Consider the following 25422-nt stretch of genomic DNA (forward strand, 5'->3'; position numbering starts at 1 on the left):
CGGTCAAATCAGTTGAAACAGACAGTGTGTTCACAAACATCTGCTGCCTACCTGAGCAGGTGAGAGGCGTCGAGCACGTAATTTATGCCTGTTGTCGTGGCTTCTTGTTGTGTAGTTGAATGCTAAAAGAATGTGGCTGTAAATGGTCCAGGCCACCTCTGAATGTGATCAGGGCCAAAGAGCTCCTGATATTCTGCCTGCCGGGCTAAAACGAGGTATCAGACGTTAGGCGTGCGTGTGTCTAGCGGAGTAAAAAACAAGGTCATCTTCTGACATGTGGCTGCTGTGATCTTTCTTCATCAAGAAGGTTTATCAGATACATAATCATCCCAGTATTACTGGCTCTCACCACATCCTCAAAACACTCTGAGGCTTTCACACCTTTCATGTACGCTGTGAGAGGACAGCGAGCGAGAGGCTTTGAGCTCCCCAGCTGTTTCATGCCGAGCGGCAGAAGCACACGTTTCCTTCAAAAGCTCGCAGCGGCACTTTTCCTAAAACAGAAAAAAACTCTCTCCGCCTTTCCCTCCTCTTCAGTCTTTTCATCTCTGCATCCCTTATGACGAATGGCTCGTTTCCTTCGTCCCAAATAGATGGTAGATGAGATGAGGGCTGTTTTAACTTCTTTGTGTTTTGTGTGCATAAAAACCAATACATTTATGTTCCGCCACTGTATTATGGATGTCATCTTCCCGTCTCAGGCAAACAGCTCACGTTACAGAGAGGTGCTCAGTTTTACATAACAGTCCTGGAAACCAAAGACGTTTTTCAAAGAACTCTGAATGTTTGCCGTCAATAAAAAACTGGGCAGAGTGCGACTTAAAATGGATTAATGACATTTAACTGGCACAGCACGATGCCACCTGTGAGATAATCTAGAGCAGAGCTTTTTCAGACAGTAAGGCGTGTTTCCCCAGGGCTGTGTGGGAGAGCCGGAGTGGAGCCGCGGTGGGCGCGACAAACACACTGCGCGGCGAGAAAGACGCAGGTGTATGCTGGGAACGTGGTTATCGGACTGGGGCTCGCTCGCCAACATCTGAGCAGGTGCAGCGGCGGCGGCGGCAGCTGTGACACGCAGCTCATGAAGGCAATTTAGACACTTAAAAACCCCTAACAACTGATTACTGCAATTTGTGTCAGAATTCTGAGTCAGACCGTCAAATGTGAACACGCACACATTTTCAGCATTCAGTCTACGGCATCAATGGCAAATACATGCTTATAAATTCACTTTGAAGGAGCAGTCTTAGTTCACTCAGTAGACGTTTTCCACGGTAAGAAAGGTGATATTTGAGCTGCTTCAGAGAGACAGTGGGCGTACTGACAGTGGACCGTAAGATGTTTTAGTAGCGGTTTATGGTAATGTCAGCAAGATGGCAGCTCCCACCCACCTTTACTTTCTATGACACCCAGGTCGGATTTCTATTTCTATTTTGGGCGTTCACCAAAGGCTGACTGCATAAAGAATGGTTTTACTGCGCAATGAAGGGGGCAACAGCAACAACAAAATACGGTCATGCAGAACGTACAGGATTTCTGCACAGCACGACATTTTAGTCGCACTCAAACGCACACTCACATACAGACACACACACACACACACACACATCTTGTACATGCATGATATGATGATGGAAACATGACATATGCCTCATTTCTATCATCAGTCTACAATATTGCAAGTTTGAAGAGGACTTTGTATCCTTTATTGTTTTATTTTATCCTCTTCATCACTTTATTAATCTCACTCCTTATTTTTATTTTTTTTTTGCTTTAACTGGTTTTAGATTCTGTTGCCAGGGCAGATGTGTCTTGTCTTGTCTGTCTTCTTGTAAATCCCTTGGAATTTGTTTTTTAGTTTACCTGCACAAGCGATCCTCTTCAGCCGCAGTTTATGGACAGCATCAAGACAAGCTGTATCCCCACACAAGGCAGCAAAACACCAAAGAAAGTGTTCAGAAAAGTGAAGCTCTCAGGCAGATGCTAAAGAGGTGAAATTCAGAGTAAACAAGGCGTGGAGGGAGCGAGCACGCTCAGCTGGTCAACCTCAAAAGCTTAAGAGGAGCCCCGACCCACTTAACCCGCGTCCTGTGCGGAAAGCAGTCCAAGTCTTTCAGCTCGGTGGCGGAGAAAAGTCACGGCCTCCAGGAAAGAGCTCTCAAGGAAAAGAGTGAGTGCTGCTACAGCCAAATCTCAATCGAACAGAAGTGAAAAGGTCTCTTGGGAGGCATCACTGCAAACTTAAGTGTAATTTTTGTCAAGGCACAGTACAACAGCACAGTAATATTCAAATATTTATGTGTAACTTTAACTACAATAACAATGTGCACACACACACACATGCAGACACACACACACTGTTCCGTGTGCATAGGGCAGGTCTTCATTTTGTCTCCATGTATAATGAGTCTTGTTTTAACACCAACTGTTATGTCCTGCTAAGGAAATCTGACGTGAAAATACTGAATTATTTCACTGAGAAACAACAGAGTTTTTGGACTCAGTGGCAGGAGACAGCAGTTTATGGGAGTTCACCTTTTAATCAGTGTGCTTTTCAGTTTAACATCATTAAAAGGCTCCTGAACTACTACAAAACAACCTCAGCCAGAGACTGACTTAAAGGGTGGAGTTAAACATCTAAAATTAGTTTGACATTTCTCTAATCATCACACGGAGCAAAAGAGAAAATAAAATCGCTTTCAGCTTGATGACAGCAGAGTCTGTCTCTGAGAGGACCTCAACGCGAGGGGGACACAGAGCCACGTCAATGCCTCACGTCAGAAACCTCAACTTCCTGTGACAAACACCAGCTGCTCGGTGGGGGAGTCAACCAGCCACTCAGTGCACAGACAAACACCACATGCTCCTCAGCTCAAAATTACAAAAAGTCAACCCCCCTGCTTGATTATTCCAGACTTTTGTGCAAACTCGTGTGACTGCTTTTCTGATCCACAGATGAGTCGGGCAAACCGAGGCAGCAGGTGGCTGACTGGTGAGACGGCTTTTTCTACGACTAAATCCAAGGTTAGTTTGATGCAGATGATGGCAGGACTAAAGAAAGGAAAATTAGAGAATGAAAAAGCCTTGTGGATGTGCACATTCGTCATCTGTTTACGGGATTGAAAAAAAAAAGGAAAGATTATGAGATGAAAGACCTCCTCCAGTTTCTTGGAACTTCCTTCACTGTTTTTCCAAATGGTGACTAAACAGACGCATTATGCCGCACATCAAGATTTTACGGTTGTAGGAAAAAGGGGGGACTGCTGGGTCTGAGCATAAACCTCATCCTTGTAAGTGGTGCTTGTATAACTGTGACTTAACAGCATTCAATGACCACTCGGAGCATGCACTGGCGCTGCAAATTAAAGTATTTTTGAGGTTTCCGTTTGAGTGCGTGAGGCTGTGTGTACGGCAGTGGTGATATAATCCTTAGCTGAAGTGAAAAGCATTTGTGTGTGCGTGTGACCATCTGTGTGAGCGGGAGCTCGTTTTCAGACGCCTCAGGGCTGGTCTGCAGCGTGTGCAGTTGCACGGGCGGGTCAGCGGAGACGTATTGGTTTGCACACCGCGAAGATTAGGTTCTCGATGCCTCGGAAACTGATCTGTGGGGGCGGATCCGATCTGTCTCTTATCATGGGTCGACCTTCGATCGGTGAACGTGAGCAGATTGCATCGACACTGCAGGACATGAGAAGAAAGAGGAAGGAGCTGCAATCTCCAGCATTTCTGTAAGGTGCATTCAGTTTTAGCGGATTGGCTTGAGAGTCATTCAGAGACACCTATAGGCAGCTGCAAGTCTTTTATTATTTTATTGTGATTAGTTTAACGGTTGGTTAAAGACATGTCCACACCGCTGCTCACCCAGAACACGAAGCACTGACAAAACATAAGGCAGGAACCCACACAATTAAATCCACAGTTGGGCTGATACATTGAATTCTCAGTGCGGCTTCAGTCTCGATGACACCTCAATAAAAACGAGACGGCTAATGAAGATCATCTTCATGATGACTGGCAACAAATTTTTTCCACAGCACCACAACACACATACTTGACACAAAATCTCAAATATGGCGGCATTTGGCAAATTGATAAAATTCGAGTCTGCTCACACTCATTTTCATTGGTGTGAATTTTATTCCAGAAATAGTGCCTCAACACGTTTTTTTACTCACTGATGTACAGAGTTTTGCTAACCAGCTCATAATCTCTCCATCTCTCTGTAGCTGGCAAATGTTCTTCCTGACTCCGGTGGGACGTGATCAAACTCATTTCCATTCACACACCAGATCGCACAAAAACTCCCATCTACTGTCTCAAAGTAAACCCACAAGATTCACTGGCAGACATGATCCATTTCCATCCAGAGGAAGTATAAAACCCACAGTGGACCTCATAGGTCTCCACCTCAGGGAAAAAAATCACTGCCGATGCAAACACACAGAAAATTAATGTAGCGTGAATTACATGTCCTGAAGCTCAGCTGGGAGTGTCCACTCCTGACATGAGTTACTGAGTGGTGGCTCAGACAACAGAAGCAGAACAATACGGCGTGTCATGTGTCTGAGAGTACGCATGGCTTAAATGTATCTTCATTTTGACATTTTGGCGATCGCTCGAATGCTGAACACGTACTGGACCAGGAAACACAGCAGTTCTTCTGTCAAGCCACAGACGTGCAGGAAGCTGCCCCGCTCTGATGTGATTTACACACAATCAGCGTGTTGATGCACACACATCGAGTCCCAATTCCCTGCCCACTCACAGACTGGCGTACACTTCTCATGTTCAGTGGTCCCTGGAGGTGCGCTCCAGTGTGTGTGTGTGTGTGTGTGTGTGTGTGTGTGTGTGTGTGGTCCCATATTCACACCACGATGGATGGAAACATACTGTCTGCCGGAATCACGTGAGCCCCAAGACACATCGCTTGAGAGGAAGGAAGAAATAACAGTGAGCTCAGACAGCAGACTGACATCCCGGTTAGAGGACACCGGAGACAAAAGGTGGTAGTTCAGTTTCAACTTGCCCTAATCGGGCTGCAGTGTGATGAACCCTTAAAACACTCACACACAACCAGATACAAAAACAAAACAAAATATTTCAGAAGATTAACGTTTGTGTGTCCTGTCAGGTTTAAAGCCACAGTATCGGCTGCGGTGACATCAGTGCGTGCGCTGAAATGTTTAAAATACTGAAAGACGCCTCTCTAATTATCACATCATTAAAGAGAACAAAACACATCAATACAACACTCAATAAAGAGATCACTGGAAAGTTCTCGCTGCTCTGCATAATCTTAAAAGCAATGCAGTGCACAGGGAGCTGTGGAGTGCAGTGGGTGTGACGCACATGTGGGTGTGGGTGTGGGACAGATGCTGATCCTTGCAATACTACGAGCTATCATACCTTCCTCAAGCTCTGCTATCATTGTAATTATGAGTGGATTGAGAGGGGAGGACAGGAGGTCCCCACCTCAGCCTGATGGACTACATTCGGGGATGCGGGCAGAAATGCTCATGGATGTTCTACGTCCTTGCATCAGAGGAACTGGTATTTTTCCTGTCAATAACAAGCACCTAAGGCGTTTTCTACACAAAGAAAAGCTTCCAGTGAATCAGAGAGAACGAGTCGAAGCTAGTAAGTTTAGTCATCGTGTTTACTGTGAGCTGCACCTTACAGTCACCTAATCACTAGGATGAGTTCCTTGCCACCAAATAAATACATACATCTTTGTCCTCCAGGTCAGATTTTGTTTGTTTTGTTTGCATCAAGAAGACTGAGCGGCTCTGTAATTTGCTCTGGATGAAAGAGTTTCCCAAATGCCATAACTGTAAATGTGAGTAAACAGCAGACGTACTGCGTATTGAACAACGTGCGCTCTAACGCTTCAGCCCATCTGTCCCTTTTTACAGAAACATGTTACAAGACATCCACACTCTGTGGTGTCTGGGCTCTCTGGAGTAACCATTAGCCCACACCAGAGAGCTTATAAACTGGTACACACAGCAGACCACCTCCACATGTGCTGTTACCAACACAGTGAGTCTGCACAGACACCGAAGTGGGTCAAGCAAGCCGTGCTGAGCTACGTTTCGTAGTTGTGACTGTGATGGAAAAAAGAGCAGTCGGTAACAAGGCAGATTAGAATAATCCACTTGGGCCCGATGCCAAGCACTTGACCTGAGGAAGCGTTGCCACAACAATGCTCACAGTCATCAGCTATAAACAGCAAGGCATGAAATACGTGGAGCGGGTCAGGAAAAGGACTTGAACATTAGAAACACGGTGAGGAATGTAAACCCGAGCTGTGTTGTCGAAAGCAGATGTGAACATAGTTAAGATGGCATCAAACGCCACCGGGCCTCATACTTAACAAAGCCAACGCGGGAGGACACACGCCGAGATGTAAATGTTTCTCCCGGAAATGTTTCCTGTGCTGCTGAAACACCCATCGCACCTCTCTGACCAATTTCAACCGTGACCATCACACGTCAAACCAGGGCGCCCGATCCCCCTAAGAAAAATACACACTTTTAACTTCAAAAGTATGCTAAGTGCACGCAGGACCAGGTCTCTTGCTCGTGGGCGACAGCACCGTTCGCACCTCCGTCATCCACCCCTAAAAAAAGCAGACTGGAGTCGGACCCTTCGGCGCCAAACTCCTGCCGAGAATTAAATTAACTCATCAAAACAAACTACTGGTTGCTCTGGAGGCTCCAAGAGACCGGCATCTCCAAGGAATCCAGGATGCAGGGCCGCTCCCACCCAATCAGGGTCCACAGTCTGTGACAAAGGACTTGTGTCTGGAGGCTCAGCGGAGCAAAACACGTCAGGTACTTGTTTCACTGCGAAAAGAGGTGAGTGTGACTCGCAACTCATGTGTCATGACATCCCAAAGTGTCTTTCTTTCCACTGTTTGCTAAACAATTTGTTTTTTTTTTTCTTCCTGCAAATAATTTATAAAAAAAATATGCATGTGAATCAGCCTTCCCCAAAACCAATGCAGCCTATGGAGAATCAGAAGTAGCCTGTACACACAGGCCTCTAATCTGCAGAGTGACTCTAACATTATCACTCAGCTGTATCAAAATACTGTATAGATGTGAAATGTCATTGTGCCCTGTGTTTTATTCTTTTGATTTTGTTCCACATTTTTACTACCTTCTTGTTACGACCGGGTTCCCCGTAGTGCAATTCATGCCCCTCCTAACATCACTGTTAAAAGCTGCGGACCAGTGGGACATCGAAAAAGGAAATAAAAAGAATTCAATAACAATTACTTTTCTCAGTTAAGCAATTAATCATTTGGTCTGCAACGGATCAGAAAAAAAGCGTAAAATGACTAAAATCGTTTCAACTGTCAAGTCACCAGAGTTTGATTTCCCCACGTGGGTCCTGAAGATGTGCGGGTGACACAGAATGAAAATCAAAAAAATTATTTCCCCCACTGGCCCGAACCAAAAGAACCGAACTACAAGTATGAGTTCGCCCTAAGAGAACTAGCAAATATTCACATTTGAAATTTCAATTTGAGTGTGGACACTGTGGGATTGTGAGCTGCCAAACAAGGTGAGTGAGCATGTATTTCACCACAGTTTGATCACACATGTGATGGAATTGGAACAGCCTGAATGTTATTGTTTGTTTCTGGATGGATTTTGTAATTAATGTTTTGGTTTTTTTGGTTTTTTCTCCAGTTTCCAGGGCAGGTTTGCTGTCTGTGCTTTGTCACAGCAGCATTCTGGTCTTCCTGTAAGCGGCGCTGGGAGGAGGCTAACTGATGACAGAAGGCAGGGCGAGAAACAGGAGGGCCAGCGTTCGAATTACGGTCTCATCAATAATTCAGTGGGAAGAACACAGTCTAGCGCATGCACGCAGACAACAAACAATGTTGGCGGACGTGCGACAAGACACAAACCTGTGCGAAGCCTTGCACACACGCGGGAAATCCACATGCTGACGCGTATGCACCGCAGTCTGATGCATGTGGAGGTGCACATGCCACCTGTGACATGTGAGCAGCCATGTACACAAGGACATACAGTACAGACCGTACATCCAGTGCATATGGGCGTGCAGCATGCTCACAGACGTACGTACACATGCACGCATGCACGTACACACACGCGCACACCCTGACAGCCTCAACAGCAAAATACAAAGTGACCTTCCTAGAAGCATGGTACTGCAAAACAGCATGTACAGGGATAAGTGTGCGTGTGTGTGTGAATTATGTTCACAATGATTCAGTCACATACATTCAGTGCTGCGGGGAAAAAATGTAAAATCTTTTTAAGTTGTTGCTTTTCACTTTGAATACATATTGGGTTTGCAGAGCTGTATAAGAGAAACTGCTGACAAAGTGGCTCAAGGAAACCACTTTACTGCATGCTGTCGCTGAGGTCATGGCTGTGGAGTGCGCCACATGTGAGCGTTCACTATGGAGGGATGAGATACAGACCAAGAGCCAGTGATGCAGCTGACATTCTCCGTATCTGCCTTCTGTCACTTCAGCCAGTTTATATCTGACAGATGAAGAGCAGCATGTGTTGATGTGTGATTTCTGCACAACTGTGTCAAGATAAAAGCTCCTTGCAATCCTGAGAATAAATAATTTCTATGACTTCGTTGCAATGCAAGTGAGAAGTGAGTTTTGCAAGGTTCAAATATTTAGGCGACATCACGTCACACAGAGGTCAGATGGAGTTTGAAACAATCAGGATGGAGATAAGACAAGCCTGAATTAAAAGTGATTATTACAGTACCAGGAAAGAGTTTTCTTCAGTTGCAGGCTTGAGGCTGATTAATGTAGTGTTTCCCTTCACCATCCGTTCCTGTTTGGGTGCTTGCGGTATTGTTGATGGTTGCATTACTCCGAGGACTGAAAAGGGAATGGACTATGCAGGGCTAATTGTGCTGCACCTGGTCATAGTTTGTAATCATTAGCCTCTTGTCCAGCCAAGTGAGTCAAGCTGGTGCTCAGTGCCGCTAGCGTTCAGCTTTCAGCAGGGTCAGTTTGGGTTTTGGCATTGCTTTCCACTTCAGATTTCTGGCTCTATCTCCTGGACTTCTTAAAATAAAACAGACTTAAGACTTCTGGAAATAAGCAGAGGTCTAATTTTTTAGCCTAGACAGGAGTTTCAAAAGTTATATAATTGATAGCATTTAGGAATGACCTTCTTCTTGCGTTTCACATCTCAGAAACCGTTTGTGTGTTGCTGTGTTGAGCACAAGAACCCTCAGACGTTGATTACTTAATGGATTTCCAGCAACTACTGCCCAGTCCTTCTCTCAGAAACAGCAGGGGAAGGTACAGTCTTACACACTCAACTGTGTGTGTGTGTGTGTGTGTGTGTACAGACAAGCTCATTTCAGACAGGAAGGTTGGAAAGTGAAGCAGGAAATGGCAATCATGCACGATGAGAAGGGAGTCGACAACTGCAGGTCTGTGCGCACATATGAAAATGTGTCTGAAAGTGTGTGTGCAGAGAGGAGAAGGTGCCAAATTATATCAGCGGCAGTAGCTGCAGTCACCCGTGTGAACTACGCAGCAAGGAAACCAGAGAGATTGTATCTATCATACCCACACCCTTGAAAAACCTCCCTTCCCTCCCTTACGTAAAACCTCAACAGGGCTTTCAGTTCCTGCTTGTAAAAGTGAAGAATTCTGATCAGCATAAAGGGAAAATACGGCCCTCACAGGAACAGACTGTGGTTTGATTCGAGGCAGAGGTGTTGAACAGAAAAGTGAAAAATTAAAAAAAAAACAAAAAACAGCAGTTTGCCTTTCTCAGGTGGCCAGATAGCCACCATTCAAAGCAGTAAACTGATTTCCCGTTTTACAGTTTTTATCAGCATCTAAATGGGAAGTTTAAGCACTGTGTCAACCACTTTGGTAAATAAAAGATTACTTTGACGAGGAACTATGAATTTGGTTGGGTTGTGAAACAGGAAATAGGGTGAATTTTAGAGCGTATGGCTCCTGCTTTGGTGTTAGAATATAACCACCCAGAGCCGACATCACAACGTATGCTTGTGCGGTTCTCACACCGCACAGCATAAAATGTAAAAGCACAAAGTAGGCCCGCTATGCAACACAAGTCATTTTACTGCATGACAGAAAGAGAAACGAGAACGACAGAAAATAACACAACAAGCACTGTGTGTGACCATTTCTGTTTAACATCAGCTAGAACAAGGCTGCAATTAATATTCATTAATTTACTTTCATTATCCATTAATCTGGAAATTATTTTCTCTATTAAACAATTAACTCATTAATGATTGATTGGCAAAACAGTTGCAGATTAATGTCCCATCTTCAACTGATTTCAGCTCAAAAAATGGGTAATTAAAGAAGAAAAGCAAAAATTGTTAATGGAAAAAGCTGCTTTTTTCATTTTTTTAATGTCAAGCAAAAACTTTCTTTCCCAAATAAAATAGTTCAGTGTCATTAGTTTTCCCCTCCTGACATGTTTCAGCTCTTCTTGTGTCAACACACAACGGACATTTTTCCCCTGAACTCCACCGACATTCGGAAATAGGAATTCTATCCATGAATTCAACCGCATCACCGTGAAAGCAATACAGTCTTTGAAGGAGCTGAACGGCTCAGCTATGCTTCAGTTTCGACCCCTCCCTTAGTCTTCTGACTCAGGTATGGAAACAGACAGTGGTGTTACTTTAAGTGACAGAGAAGCAAAGGGAGGAACGAGACAAATGCAAACTGAGCGAGTGTGAAAGATCCTCACTCTTTTATGGAATAAAGTGATCATATTCACCCCTGCGCACAAACATGCTACCAAAATAGCTCCTTAAATAAATAATAAATTGTCTCCCCAGAACAATGAGATGAAGACAGATGGTGTGATGAAGAGGTTGGGCATTCACAGAAAGAGAAAGGACTACTCATCGTTGTACAATCTGCATTTGCTTGTACTGGTTCTCTATCACTACGCATTCCTTACATGTGCGTGCTATTACTCTGAAGACTTAAATAATTTATAGGGTTTACGATAAACTGTTTTCTCCACAGCCCGAGTGTACATCATTCAAATGAGAATGTGGATGTGGAGCGACTTAGAGGAAACGTTTTATTGTTACCTGAACATAACAGAAGGGAGATGGTTGGACATGGTCGGTGCTGCATCCCTTTAACCACAAACAAACTGCTGAGCCCTGGCCTCTGATTTTAGGCAACACAGCTGCAGGTAAGATGAGCGTAAAGACACAAGTGGGCGACAAAAGCCATGTGTTAGTCTGGGACGGTGTGATCTTGAGTAAGGTGGTGTCCGAGCTAGCTGAAAAGGCTGTAGCTTGAGTAACAAGTAGGCACTCATCCCAAAGATTTAAGATCCCAGCTCATGCACACATGGGAGACACGAGGAGGAGAACAGAGAAACACTGGAGGAAGACGACAGAAAGAACAGGAGTCTGTGATGAGATCGGTCAGATTCTGAGCACAAAAGCATCCAAAACGGGTCGAAAAGAAGGGCGAAAATTTGCGTCACACAAAGTACCAAAATAAAACAACGCAGGAGCCACTGTCACTGGGTGTGGGGGAAATGACTGATAATGATTCTGACAAGAGGGGGAGTATAAGAGAACTGCACCGAGCATACGCTGCCACTATGGAAAAATGCTTCTTCCCTACCTTGCAGAAACAAGGCCATAAAAACGTGCCCACTGTCTGACCCACTTTCCACGACAGACGTAATCTTCCTTCACAAACTTCAGCCTGTTAACCAGCCCAGCACGGAGTAAGCCGGACCGGCGGGAGAATGCCGAGCTCTTCACACACAGCAGGGGGGAAAGCTGCTGCTCAGCTGTGCCGAAGATTACACCCGCGGATCCCCGCTGAGCTCAGCCCATCCCTGATTAAACTATACACCGTGGACGCATGCATGCAAAAAGATACACACAAACACTTACCAAAAACAAAGGTCTCCTCTCGTGACAAGCGTGCGCTACACGCCACCGAGCTTTAACAGGATGCAAACTCAAACAGCTGTTTGGCATGTTTTCGATTTGTTAGTTTGATTCTCAAGCATACGCATTCAACACCGAGGTGTTAACCGCCATCGGCTGGCATGACTGTTAGTTACAGCATTCAGTTCCAGTGAGTGAACGGGCAATAAAAATAGGTTCACACTTAGCTCAATCTACAGAGCACAGTAGGCACAACATCCTTTAACTGCTATTTTTTTTTTTTTTTGCTCGAAAGTTATCGAAAGCTCGAAAGAAATAGTCATACCTTAAAATAACTTGAAGGGTACATATAATAGAGGCCATGAAGGATGGGAGTATACTGAATATACTGAAAATATATATATATATATATATATATATATATATATATATATATATAGATATACTGAAAAAAAATATATATATATACTGAAAACATATACTGAAAACATATACTGAAAATATATATATATATATATATATATATATATACTGAAAATCATATTCATTAGCCTGATAGGAAGCACTTTTGTAACCTTGTTACAGGATCAGAGAACTTTGTGAGTCTAAATAAGACCACAGAAAACCTTTAGCTGAAGTCAAAACATTTAAAAATAGATTGATGAAACTGGGGTCAGGAGGTTTTTTTTTTGTTTCTTTTCATCCTGGACAGCAGTGAGATACAGCATCCTGCCCAGGCCAGAGGCTGGGAGGCCTCTCTGTGTCCCCACAGACCGGGTTACTAAGGATACGGGCAGCACTGAGCCTCCATTAAGACATCAGAGCTCCCGTCTGACACCATCAGCTCTGGTTTCCTCCCTGAAATTGACACTCTAAACCATGCTGGAGACACACACACACACACACACACCTCTGCTAGCTTCAGACACAGCAAACACTGTGTCCCAAGCACTTCATGCTGGAAGTTATCACCATTTATAGGACTGTGAGAATGCATACTTTAAATAGTCTGCACAGACATATAATAAAGATTCTTAAAACAGGGCAGCACTGTTTAAACAGGTGTTAGTGTTTCAGCTTGACCCTTGTATAGCTCTCTACACCAGATACACCTCACTTTTATAGATCCAGTATGAACCCAAAGAGTTCAGTGTAGCCTGCAATACCAGCTGTGCTTGCAAAAAGTCGATGAATCTCAAATCAGCAGTGATGTTTGCAGCACAACGCTTCACACACACATGGATTCTAGTGTATATTTGCCTCACTATGCGTCCACGGCTCCGTGTTTCTTTAACCTTTTCAAATGCCAATAATCCATCCATCATCCACATCCTATTCACAACTTCCTCACATGCTTACCTTTAAGAATGCACACCAAATTGCAAAAAAAAAAAGAAACCAAAAACATGTCAAAAGTTGTTTTCTTTGTTTTTATCTTACTCTGAACCAGTTCCTTTGTTTTTTATTTTATTGTTGTTTTAACAGGGCTTTGTAGAAAAGGCAAATGCATCAAGTCTGCCGATGCAAAGTCTAAATGTCAAGAGTAGCTCTCCGGCTAGCACTGACACTTTGCACCCACTGCAGGTAACTTCAGCGGTCCCAAAGCAAATCAGTCTTGTTGGATTGGTTCATGAGCAAAGTCACTGAAAGAATAAAATGCTTTGGCCACCACCATTGGCCGGTGCTTCAAAAACTTTTCTGATTAATCATCACACTGACAAGCAGACAATGGAGATAAGGCCTGTGGCATCCTGCCAGAGCTGATGGGGTTGATGCACGTCTGTCTTTAACGTGACATTTACAACACGGGGCGGAGAAGTCAGCGAGATCCCTATCGGCAACCAAACTTTATCACATCACCAGCTTACCAGTGCAGAGTGAATGAGACTGAGGGAGAGAGAAAGAGGGAGACAGCGAGAAGGGTGGGAGAGGAAAAGAAAGAGAGGGGGGTGAGAGGCACAGAGGCAGAATGAGATGAGAGACAGAGGAAGAGAGGACGGGAAGGAAGTCATTAACTGGCAATCAAGCTGTAGAAATGGCAAGAGTCCGTGCATTTGCTTAATTCCTTATCAGGCAATGTTCCCGTTCTCACTCGCCCCCCCAGCCCGGGAGAGGTCAGCATGCAGACTGGAAGTGATGTAAACTAATACCTCCATCTCTGAAGCCTCTACACACACACACACACACACAAAGACACAGTCACTGCCAGTCAGAAGCTTAACCTTATAGAGCTTCTGATTTCCACTGCGATAAAGAGTCAAAACAGGTGCATGAGTGTGTGTGTGCGTGTGCGTGTGTGTGTGTGCGCAGACAACTTGACAAAGATCAGCACTCTGCAGCCGCAGCACTCACAATGACAGCCCTGCGGTCACTTACCTGCTACGCGCACGGACTTGACTAAATGAGGTAAAGCCGCGTTAATTAACGACCACTTCATGGTCGCAGAGCCGTCGGCAGGGCAACGCAGGTGACGGATAATAACAACGAACACTGAACAGGCTGGCTAGCGCTGAACTGGCTGCTTAACCGTCTCCGCAGTATTATCGTTGTAAAGCGAAGTCAGGTGGCTTGTAAACATGTACTCACTGTGATATAAATGATGAAGTCCTTGTATTGTCTTCGGTGTCGCTGACTGGACTGCTAGCTTCTCCACCAGCTGATGCCTGGCTTTCACAACTTGCTGAGGCTAGCAAGCTATAGCTAACGTTCCACCGGCATTAAAAAAAAGGAGATTTCGTCTTAATTTCTCCCCCGTTAGGCTGATTTACGCAAAGAAGGACACAAAATCTACCACGTAAAAAAAACAGCCACTGAGGCTGTGCGTTATCCCTCCCTTTTCTTCCCGGAGTCGTGAGTTACAGGCGCTCACCGTAAAATATCCACGGTGTTTTAATTTAAATGACAGGCTCTCCGCGGTGCGCTGTCCTTTGTTGTGAGCATCTGAACGTAAACACAGCGCTCCGTTGTGCTCTGCCCGTTCTCCGGCTCTGAGCGTGCGCTGTGGGAGGAGACACACGTCACCGCAAAGGATTCTGGAACTTGTGGTTTTAGTCGCAAAAAAGTCGTGGCGCTCAAATGCAGGCTTCTGGATGTTTTATTCCAGTCTTAGTAACATGTAACCATAGGCCCATGTCAGATAAATGTGAGGTAGGCAGTAAATGTCCCGGGGAGTAGAAGAAGCCTATTCTGTGATGAAAAAATTGAATACTCACATAAAGTGGAAGCACTAAAGTGCAGTGCTCCTACTTCTTTCTGCCTCTGTGTAGCATTTGTTGCAAGCTGATATCTGTCATATCATGCAGTTTTGCAAGTTATGCTAAATGTAGTAAGACTACTATGTAGAAAGAAAAAAAATGCAATAAAAAATACTTCATTAGGAGCTAAATAATAAATTCACGTGGTCCTTCTCAGGGTGTTAAGTTATGATATATTCTGTGTCAGGAACTTTATATTGCTGAGTCTGTACTAGCTTGTACTCAACCAGTGCTCTTTAATTCTACATTTTGTATGTAGTACAATATCTCGATTTCCATATAGTGGACTAAGATTCTGAGTCAAAGTATAGACTCACACAAAACTTTGCTAATTTCAAAAGGCCTCAAAGCTGAAAGTCACAACGCTTTGTTGCATGTCCACATCTGGGTGAAATCAGTGATCACATCTGTCAGCCACAAAGCGTTTTGATTCGAGCACTGCACAGCAGACGGAAACATGAACTCACCTTGAACAGCAGCGAGACCTTCAGAGGCTCCTCTGCTTCATTGCCTCCGAGTTGAACTTTGATGTCAGTGTGTGAGATTCAGGCTCCACAGACATGCCTCACTCTCTCTCTCTATGCCCCTCATAAACCCTTTCATGCTCACTTTTATTCAAAACACCTGACATACCATGAGTGCTTAAATCTTCAGCCTGGTTGACCATCTGAGGGAAAAATGCAGGCTTCACAGAGTTGTTTCTGCCTGTGTTGCTGCCACCTCCACCTTTATATTTAGAACGTGACATGCCTTCATCCTGCTGTGAATATGCAGGAGTGTGGGTGCTTTTCAAGAAGTGATAATTTAGTTTGTTTTAGAAACCACCTCGCATTATTCAAAGTGATACCTGCTTCATATTGCTTTATGCACTTCAAAATGTTTTTAATTAAAGTTTTTAATCCAGTAGTGCACACACAACACTCCTGCATACATAAGAAGTAGACTTACACACAAGCTGGATTTGGATGAAGCCACGGAACAAGATCCTAAAGATGCAGCCATGTTATCATTTTTACTTTAAAGTGTTCCTGTAGAGATCAGTAACCAATCACAGATAGTTTCCTCAAGCAGTTCAGGACTGGACTGGACTTTTTGAACTGTTGTATTTTCTTGCTTTTATTTTGTATAAAGAATAAAACTAGAAAATCATGAGAGACTGCGTGCTAACGCAACTTAGTGTTCTAAATTTGTTATTTTCCTACTTATTGGTGTTGTGTAATCTGCATCACAACATTACAAAAATACTTCATGAAAACCAGTCATGGGAAAGACATGGCTGAGTGAGTTCGGCCAAAATACCCCGTCTGTCAGTGTTAGGAAACCCTGAAAAAAGTCCCACCTGATCACATGTTGTTGACCCGGGGCCCTGATGTTCCACAGGATTCCACTGAAATCTGTTCATTATTTCTTAGAAACAAAAGCAGCTCACCACAAACCTCAAGAGCTTCACTCAGTCCAACAATTGAATTCTTGAATTGCACTTTGCTGTGCAGTTAGAACTCACAAACCGAGTTTAATAAACCATTAAAATCCATATTTCTATTAGAAATACTCTCCTGTGGGCACCTTGTTGCCTGGAACCTTTCCCGTGTTTCCTGTCGGTCTCTCTCTCCAGGACTGTGAATAACTGTGATTTTGCTATCACACTTTACAGTCAAACGACTCCAGATTATACAGTAATTTAAATATACTTGTATACACATTGTTTCAAGGCTTTTGTTCCAAATATAAATAGATATGATTATATAACTTTCTTCTTTCCCAGGAGGGGAAACTGATTCGGCGGTGCGCACACACTAAGTCAGACAGCAGACAGCACATGACCAACATACAAGAGTTTAACGGTAACTCAGGAGCCTGCACAGCCACTAAATTAAAAACAAAGTGCAGCATTTGGTTCAGTGGATCAATTAATGAATAAAAGGCCGACCGTTAATGGCACAGCTGACAACAGGACCAATAGGAAAAAAATACAGATCATAAAGAAATGAACAACTGTAGCTATGAAACAAAACCATCAAAACTCAGAAAACAAGCAAATCAAATGTCATTAAGAAGTTTCACATCTGTGGACACAAATTAGTGTCTAAATTATTCGTATAAAATGACCTTTCACTTGAGAAGTGAATTCATCCCAGATGTGGAGCAAACAACCGTTCCAGCTGTGTGTATGTGAATCCTGGAAGATCAATTTCACCAGAACACCTCCGGTTTGTGAGAGTGCATGTGTGTATGTGTGATATTTACTCGGTTTGAGAGGGAAACAACTCATTTAATGCGAGAATGAGTGGAAAAATTTTTAAAAAACAAAACCAGGTGAGGCCAAGAACTGATTAACAGAACTTCTCTCGTGGTCATAACACACACACACGTTTATGCACACAGAGACAGACTTATTTTTATGCTGCTGAGACCTGCTGTAAAACACACTCTTGCCTTTGCTAATAAAATACAGGCCTGTTGCCATACTGAACGCCAGAAGTGAGTAGTGGGTAAGCTGAAGTGTTTTTAAACGAGCTGCAGACGCTGAAAGAAGACTCTGCCTTTAAGGCTTTGCCCTAAGAAACATAAGAAACCATGTGTGCCTGCACATACGCACACACAGAGCCGCACACACACTCGCATGCACACACCTTACATAATCTTTGCTCACATTTTAATCTGTTTGAGCCCTCTTGTTTACTTTGCCATGGTTACAGCGCCAACACCTCTCCCGGACGTTTCCAGGACTGGAAGCAGCAGACACACCTTCCTTTGATTCCAAGGGTGAACGCGCTGCAGCCAGTTCACTTCACTTCTGATGGATGTTTTGACAAGTGCTTCTCTTTCCAAAGGGCCAATGAGCCGCACTTCTGTGTGAAGCGTCAGGAAATGATGAAAAATGTGGAGAGACGCACACACACATGAGCCAGGTCTGATTACAGGCCTCAGGTGCACAGTGGACCCCGACGGCATGTCGTACGAAGCAAAACCCGTCGTTGTGCAAACCCGTCTTACTCTGTCAAGTTTAGTGCGTGTTGTCTGTTGCAGGTACAGTTTTTAACTTCCAACTTCCAGCAATATTTCTTATAAGCAAAAGAAGTGAGGTGAATGTGTGAAATAACATGACACAAAAACCTAATAAAATTCCTTAAAAAAAAACATTACAATACAAGATACAATGCAAAATACAAGAAGCAACAAAATGAATGCATTTCAAGATTCAATTATGTCAAGTTCAGCTGTGCTCATTTTCATGACGTTTGTTTCTCTTCATGTGCACTGCATAAAATCCCAACAAGCTGCATTGCAGTACAAGTATGTCTGCAAATAACGACACTTATAACAGTGTTAAAACAGCAGTTAGTCATAAATAAAATGTGGTATACAAATGAAGATACCTGACACTATGAGAAAAGCAAATACAAATGGGGACGTTTTGAAATGACATTCAATCAAGTTTTGAAAAGTTGTTCGTGAACTGTTTGGGGATTCTGTGTCATCGGTTTTGATTAATGAAACTAGACTGCAAGATAGTCTCAAGGACCTGAAGAGGAGCTGACACTACAGGCGAGTGAAGTTTTAAATTAAGCTAAATATGATCATTTCATCTCAACTTTTAATCCTTCATTGTAACCACAGATGTAGGAATGTAGCTTCTTGGTTTGGATTTATGTTAAGTCCTGCGCTGCTGTATTCTGAACTGGAGATAAAAAGTTTCTTCGGTCTGCGGAGAAAAAGTTTCGTTTGTGATGTTTATCAGTTACAGCATTCTGAGTTTCATTCCCAACATACCATAACAGAATAGACTTTCACAGCTCTTTCACAGCTTTTGGCAAATTTCTCTGAGTGAGCAGGTTGTTGCAGTTTCCGTGTTTGACAGGACTCTGGTCGGCTACTGAATGTTTTGACAGAGACTGAACTGTGACCTCAGGTTTATGACTGAAGCAGCGCTTTCAAGTTCTAAAACTGGATGAAAATTTCCTCATTTTCTCAACAGCTGAAGTCCTATTGTGGCATCAGAGCTCTCACTTAGAGCCACATAAACAGATTTGTTTTGCCCCGACTGCCTCAACTGGATACATTTCCTTAATGTGATGTAAGTGTCCTAAATCTCAACAAAAGCATCTGCTCTGGTCCCATGTGATACTGACAGTGAACGAAATGTGAGTGTGTGTGTGTGTGTGTGTGTGATTGCACTAAGGGCAAACTGTTCTCAGCGAGCATTTTATCCTTTGTTGTTGTTGTGTGATAAGACCAAAACATAGCAACAGCTGGGCTGCGTTCAGCAGTGCAAGGGAGTCAGGAGGACTGCGAGGAGAAGTCTTCACTGGTGTGACAGGATTATGTGATAGAAACATGCTGTGCTCATGCGCAGCCAAATATTAAATAACACTACTGTCCCGTGTTTGAGTTGTCATGCTGCCATGGTGACAGTAACCATGCACTGGATAATGTTTACCGAATGTTTAGCATATCACAAAGCAGGCACATAGGGTGACTGGACCAGATGAATCAAATGTGTGTGTGTGTGTGTGTGTCTGTGCTGTGCATGTGTGTGTGTTTGCTGGCACCACTAGACTGAGCACAATTTTAAATGAGACTTTAGTACATTCTGTATTTGATTAACAAACTAAAGCCAATTGCTCATATTGTGAATGGACACTCTGTGAGTCTGGCACTGCTTAACTTTTGCCTCATTTTCCCAAGGAAAGTATTAGAACTATACAGTAACACGTCTGTGTGTGAGAGAGTTTAAAGTTCTATGTGATCTGCATGTTCCAGTAATGCACTATACTATAATACGTTCCAGATGTTGTTTTGTGATCTAAACAGAAGGACGCATGGTAACAGCATTTCCTAATCTTTTCTAATAGGATTTCAAAATACCAGCACCTGCTTGCCTGAATCATAAGACATGCAACTGATCTTTGGCAACACTCATTATATCTAAGTTGTAAACTGGTTATGAGCAGTATGAGATGATAAACGTGCCAAGACAAGAGAGGCAAACCAACTGGCAAGATGTTTTTCCGTGCAGCTGTTGGTAGCCCAGCGGGCTGTGTGGCGAAGACGAGACTGAAGGCACCCAAAACTGTCCCGAAGTCATTTAAACTGAAGAAATGAGACAAATTCTACATATGAAACTTAATGCCGTAGTGTCAGCTGCATGAAAAACCATGGAGGACACTGACTCTGTCATGGCGGTTATTAACAGAACAACAGCAAATATTTGTCTTGTTTAAGAAAAGCTAAATGCAAGACCTTTTCTCTTCTTTAACCTTGCTGGCTGTGTGGCTCAATGTCTGTCTGTTGGTTCATTGGTTAAAATCCCAAATGAGTCCTGCCTATTTCTTCAAAAAAACAAAAAAAAAACCACTTGTTTATGTGTCCTCAAGCAAGGCATTTAGCGACAGGTTGCCCAAATGTTTAACAATGAGGACATTATCTTAATATCCTATCAGTGCAGAGGTGAAAGTAAACCACAGGATAGTCACTGCTTTTGTTCACTTGTCTCATTAAGTTTGCTTCCTATGATATTAAATCATATTATATATTATAATAAAGGCTTTTAGTGTAGGGTATGTTGCCATATAAAAAGCCTCTAATCAAGCTTATAATGCTGTAAACCAGCACATGAAATACTTTACTGTTCATTAAATTTTAATACTCTACACTACGTATCAGTTCTTGTACTGTTTTTGTCCATCTTGTTGCTCTTCTTCCCTTCATTCTTAACGCGGGTGTTTGTAAGTTGACATTTCCTCCTTCAACACAGGAAGTCGTTTGCTGCCTTTAGAGTCTGTTTAGTGAGGAGAACACCTTCTAATTTTCACGTAATCCATCGTAGTAAATGTAAAACATTCTCGTGTCTCAGTCTTAGATTTCGAGATGTGGCCGAGCATGTTTTCAAGAACAATAAACAGTGGAAAATTACGTAAACATAATCACATGACGTGTTAAAGGAAACAGATGCTGACAGCTAAAAGTTTCTTGAATTCTCCTTTAATTAAATTTTGAGAAACACTGCAACATCTGGATCAGTTTCACATACAACCCTGACTGCTCTGGAGCCAAATCATGGCCAAAGGTTTCACTCATTTGAATAAGTTTCCAGGGATGATAACATGTTTCTTAATATCTCAGTAGCTCGCTGCAGTACTCGCAGCTCATCTCTCCCCTCCATGCTGACTGGGACCTCAACATGACCCTGGCAATTATCACGCTATCGCAATCACAACGCGTTACCTGCCCTCCATTTCCACTATACTTTCTCTCACACAGGCACACATTCTTCTCTTACATGCATATATTTATAATATTAAATGTATTCACTGACTGTATGTGCATAAGAACAAACTGTAAGAATGTGTAAGTTCCCTGTCACCTCAGGCCTATACCCTCCACCAAGCTATCTCACAACAACAGTACTGAACTAATTTATACTGCTCTTCAAAGGTATTTTCAAGCGATAAAGCCCAGAAAGGAGCCATGTCCAGCACCAGCACCGCACACCCACAGTGGACAGACCATCAGTTTAAACAGCCCGCCTTCAAAAAAGGGTGCGTTTGTTACATCCACCGGCCAGAAGAGCATCTCATGTAGAATTTAAGCTAACAGTTGTCTACCTGAGCTAGCTTGCATGTTGAACTAGCTTGCAGGTTGAAAAGACTATTAATTTTCACTCACACATTCATACATTTTGTTCCTATCCATATGCATTCAGTGTGTACACATTTAATATTATAAATATTACATGTAAGAAGAAAATGTATGTTTGTCGGAGGAAAATATATGCATGTAAGAGAAGAATGTATGCTTGTGTGAGAGATAGTAGAAACGGAAGGAGTATCGTTGAAACGGAAGGCAGGTAATTTAACGTGCTTTGATTGTGACAGTTCGCCCAGGGTCACGTTCAGGTCCCGGTCAGCAGGGAGGGGAGGTATGAGCAGCGAGTACTGCAGGAGCCTTTGGGTTATTAAGAAACATGTTATCATCCGCGGAAACCGTGACATGTTGCTGTCACTCTCACCAGCTCCTCTCTGCTTGGTTAAATTACTGTTTTTGTCAATGGAGTCTGGATTTAAGTCAACTTTGATCATTTAATCAAGCCAGTACAATAATTCAAACTGTGTTTGTTTATTATTTAATCAATAATTCACAGATTCCAAAGATTTCTGTTCCTATCAGTCATTTATATCGGGCAGTAAGGTCCCGGTTATCCATTCAGGTGTAAACATATTATATTCGCCACACAATAACCTTTTTATCTGGCATGTTTTCCACGGGACATTTTGGCCGTTTGATGTATTCATCTACCGGACAACAATGCATGACTCTGGCCAGTAGCCGCATATGCCGGCTAACGTAGCTACACTCTGCTAGTCCTATGGCTAACCTCCAGCTTTAGCCAATTCCCCTTCAGATATGCCCCTATGTTGGAAAAATTACCCATCATTATAACACCTGGGATAATTTCTCATATCATATAGTATCTAATAAAAAAAAACATAACCGTAATTTCGTCCGCACTGACATTTCAACCTGCCGGTTGCCCTGAGAGCGCCGACATCACCGCGAGCTAATATTTCGTTGCATTCTCTGTTGCACGTGAAAAGTGGGAAACGTCACACGTCACGTCTGTTGAACTGCGCAATCAGGCATATTTTATTGCTCTTATACTGCGATTGGTGTCACGTTCGGTTTAAAACGACTTGTTAAACAGAACCTTGTCAATGGCGTCATTTTATTCACTGCCCATAATGTGAATATGGTGTATAGAAAGTGTGGAGTCATACTTCTCACAGCGCCTACGTTCCCTGAAGGCAACGTGATAGAGGAAGGCAGCCAGCCTTCTTTGTTATGCTGCCATAACATGATTGCCCCTCTAAGCTGATGCCATGCCAGATCCGGGCCAAAAGTTTGAAACTGAAAAGATGAAACCCGAAAGTGAACAAAAGATCTGAAAGCAAAAAAAAAGATCTGAAACCTGAAAAAATAAGATTTGAAAGGTGAATCTGAAAACACGATGTGCAACTGAAAAAAATAAGACCTCAAAGACTGAAATATACATGAAAATGAAAGCTGAAAATAGGTGATTTATTCAAAAGAATTTCAGAACTGAATAAAAATTGTTTTAAACTGAAAAAAACCCCACTTTTTCTACAGTTCAAGCGCAATGTTGTATTTTTCAAAGTTCCAAACAAAAAATTTCAACTTTCAAGTTCTAATTTTTTCAAATTAATGAAACTTTGGGCCCTGATTTGGCTCCATTTATTGCTTCCCCTACTGTGTTTGATTAGTTGGCTTCCCTTTAGACCCTCATGATTACAATTTAATGGAGCTTTTTGTACATTCTCTCCACATCTTGTCACATATGCTGCGACTCATTTGCATGTAGCAGGAGCATTCACTATTGTCCTAAGAGACTTTGGGTGTCACTGCATGTAATTACAGGGTTACTGATTATAATTATCTAGGGTGTCGTCACCAAGCTCAGCCAAACATTGTAATTGGCTGTGGAAAGACAACCAGACTCTCATTTCACACTAAACTGAAGGAGCATTTTAATTGCAGCCTGTCAGTGAGGCCGTCATCAACTTTCCAGCGGTTGCATTACGAGGCGTACCACGGCCTCACTGCGAACAACATGAGGGCAAGCGAGAAATGATCAATGCTTTAACACACACAAAAGAAAACTGCTTGAGGATTTGCACAATTGCAATTTTACTCACATGAGCCCAGGAATACAAATGTAAACTTGAAACAAATAACCCAGGACGCAGAGTTTCTCTCTGTGTTTTAAAGGTCAGAGGAGTCCAGGGAAATGAGCGTCCTGTCTGAAGAGTTTCCTGATTGAAATGGCAGCGGTTGGGATGAATGGAAGGCACACGAGAGGTGGAGTGTGGGGGGAGCTCACATACCTGTTTGAAACTCGGTGGCAGCCGTATGTGGTCTCCTCAAGCTTTGCTGTCCACAGGGGGACGTCATCTGAGACAAGCACTGGAAGAACACACTGTGTGTCCGGTGGACGTCTTCAGACTCCTGTGCACACGCTACAAGTCTGCAGAGATATACAAAGATTCAAGAAACTTTATGGTCTTATTAATAAATCCCATGAAAGTCACTAATAGTAATATGATATTAAAAAATACTGACTACTGCCATCAGACTTTACAACTCATATACCTCTGTCAGAGCCACGATTACACACCTGGACTAAATCTACCTGTCACCTTTTGCACTCCGAAAAAATTTTATATACTTTTTTATATAGTATATTTTATATACTATTATTTATTTTCACACAAGTGTCCTTCAGTGTATTTTATTCTATTTCTCTATTCTATTTTTAGACTCAATATTTCATGTCATTTATTGTCATGTCATGTTATTGTATTCAAATATACCGGACTGCTATGACAACCTAATTTCCCCTCTGGGATCAATAAAGTCATCTATCTATCTAATAATTGATGTACCAACAGGTATCCAAAGCCTGATTTGTCTTATTCATCTGTGCCATAGAGCTCCATTGCTGTTAAAAACACATCAATAAGTCAGATTGTTGTTTATTTTTTACATCCTGTTGCTGCACAAAAATAATCCCCAACAAATTTTCCATTCTGTTTACTAAAACCCTGGTGCCCAACTGTTTAAGGAAGCCTCTGAGTCTTTCTATGAAAACCGAAGCTGCATGTATGTGACTTGTTTTTAAAGATTTACGTGTTTTGTTGATAAAAGCAAAAAATATAGAACACTGGCAGCCTTGTCCTTCAAAGTGCTGTCAAATATACTGCAAACCGACGGCAAACCTAAAACATTTTAGCAGTGTTAGTGCTGCAGAAAGTTCATTCCAATGAGTATTTGACCTCAAAACTTCTGTCTTCCAATTTAAATAATTTTTAATAAATTTCAGCTTTTGCTTCACTTCGTAGCCCTTGATTTCATTTTGGATTCAACAAAATTTTTTTTTCATGCATACAGCATGTTCCCGGTTTGTCACACACACACACACATAAACACACACACAGTTCAAACAGTCAGGTGAAGATCTAGAGCCTGCTGAGGTTAGCGGGGTCATCATCATCACCATGGCAACACGCAACACAGTGATGCAACCGGGCATGATGTCAGTGTATAAATCTGTCGTCCACGGCCTGCGGGTGTTTATGTAACCACAGGGATTGTGGAGGGTTTTGTACTTTTGGTACTGAGGAAAATTTGGCGCTGAAATGAAATGCAGAACAAGACAAAGGGA

The 25422-nt window shown here is 42.8% G+C and overlaps 1 protein-coding gene across 2 annotated transcripts in view; it reads right to left on the reverse strand.

Annotated features, from left to right (window-relative positions):
* peli1b (pellino E3 ubiquitin protein ligase 1b) overlaps positions 1-14901 on the reverse strand; it is a 33211-nt gene extending 18310 nt beyond the window's left edge. The window contains exon 1 of one of the 2 annotated variants that reach the window (XM_046401931.1): positions 14515-14901. The gene's annotated coding sequence lies outside the window, so the exon portion shown is untranslated. Of the gene's footprint in view, positions 1-8765; positions 9214-14514 lie in introns of those variants that run through there. The other variant, XM_046401932.1, reaches the window with a different exon arrangement.
* Positions 14902-25422: the final 10521 nt, after the last annotated feature.

Source organism: Scatophagus argus, chromosome 10 (genome assembly GCF_020382885.2).
Source record: "Scatophagus argus isolate fScaArg1 chromosome 10, fScaArg1.pri, whole genome shotgun sequence".
NCBI lineage: Eukaryota > Metazoa > Chordata > Actinopteri > Scatophagidae > Scatophagus > Scatophagus argus.